We start from the raw sequence: 1,750 nt of genomic DNA on the forward strand, positions 1-1,750 counted from the left end.
AAAATACTAATTTCCACGTCCGAAAAGGTTCTTCCAGAAAGTGGTTTAGAGCACGTTTCCGACCATTTGGAACACAGTGAAATAGGTTTGTAGGAAAGTATAAAACATTTTTATTGGTTATATCTGGGGAACCAGCTGAGAATCGCGCGGCTTCATCCACATTCCCCTTGCGCTGAGGTGGCGGAGAGCCAGCGGAAAGGTGGTAATCTCCTGTTGCAGCATTGGGTATCTCAAAGTTGCAGCACAATCCTTTGGATTGGTGCAATTACTTTGTCAGCTGTAATCAGAAACTTCTTTGAACTTTGACTTGACCTTCAGTATCCATCTTGCTGTCAAGAATTGTAGTTTTTATAGTATTTTTTTGATTATGCCCGCCTTTTTCAAAGCATGTCAGTTTCCGTAGTGTAGTGGTTATCACGTTCGCCTCACACGCGAAAGGTCCCCTGTTCGAAACTGGGTGGAAACATGTATGACTTTACAATAACATTATTTGGACTTGGAAAACCACTGCAGTCCTCTTCTTGGTGCACAGGACAGGAAGGCAGACCATCTCTTTATCGCATTGGGTCTCATGCAGAAATGCATTTTTGTTGCACTTCCACAACTGACCAAGAGCCAGTCATTCTCCTTTCACCTACACTTTAAATGTCCAAATTTGCAGGAAAAAAAGAAACATAACTGCCTGAAACAGGCTGATGGCTGGTTTCTCAGCCCTGGAATGTCCTAGAGAGGTGAAACAACCGTGGATGAGCATATTTGGGGTCCCAGAGACCCCGCTGGAGGTCCTCTAAAATTCATGAGAACCGGGCCGAGGACCGGGACTTCCAGCCGACCGAGTCCGAGAAAGGCGCACCGTTGTCGGACACTTTTTCGTCGATCACCGGTCCTCGGCTGGAAGTCCCGACCCGAGCGATTTAGCGTTCAAAACTCTGGCCGAACGACGCTGTTCTACCCTCCAGAAACTTCTAAACTCTCTCGTGGTGTTCTCGGACTCGTATTACCAACCGTGAACGAGCGCCACATGGCACCTTATGAACAGACATGGGAGTTTGGCAGACCGCGACCGGAGAAAATTACTAATTTCCACGTCCGAAAAGGTTCTTCCAGAAAGTGGTTTAGAGCACATTTCAGACCACTTGGAACACAGTGAAATAGGTTTGTTGGAAAGTATAAAACATTTTTGTTGGTTATATCTGGGGAACCAGCCGAGAATTGCGCGGCTTCATCCACATTCCCCTTGCGCTGAGGTGGCGGAGAGCCAGCGGAAAGGTGGTAATCTCCTGTTGCAGCATTGGGTATCTCAAAGTTGCAGCACAATCCTTTGGATTGGTGCAATTACTTTGTCAGCTGTAATCAGAAACTTCTTTGAACTTTGACTTGACCTTCAGTATCCATCTTGCTGTCAAGAATTGTAGTTTTTATAGTATTTTTTTGATTATGCCCGCCTTTTTCAAAGCATGTCAGTTTCCGTAGTGTAGTGGTTATCAAGTTCGCCTCACACGCGAAAGGTCCCCTGTTCGAAACTGGGCGGAAACATGTATGACTTTACAATAACATTATTTGGACTTGGAAAACCACTGCAGTCCTCTTCTTGGTGCACAGGACAGGAAGGCAGACCATCTCTTTATCGCATTGGGTCTCATGCAGAAATGCATTTTTGTTGCACTTCCACAACTGACCAAGAGCCAGTCATTCTCCTTTCACCTACACTTTAAATGTCCAAATTTGCAGGAAAAAAAGAAACATAACT

At 45.3% G+C, this 1,750-nt stretch overlaps 1 non-coding gene across 1 annotated transcript; it reads left to right on the top strand.

Annotated features, from left to right (window-relative positions):
* The first annotated feature begins 393 nt into the window (after positions 1–393).
* trnav-cac (transfer RNA valine (anticodon CAC)) lies at positions 394–466 on the top strand. Its single transcript has one exon. It is a non-coding gene; the product is annotated as a tRNA-Val (tRNA).
* The last annotated feature ends 1,284 nt before the right edge of the window (positions 467–1,750 follow it).

The sequence above is a fragment of the Cololabis saira genome, unplaced genomic scaffold (assembly GCF_033807715.1).
Source record: "Cololabis saira isolate AMF1-May2022 unplaced genomic scaffold, fColSai1.1 scf469, whole genome shotgun sequence".
Lineage (NCBI taxonomy): Eukaryota > Metazoa > Chordata > Actinopteri > Beloniformes > Belonidae > Cololabis > Cololabis saira.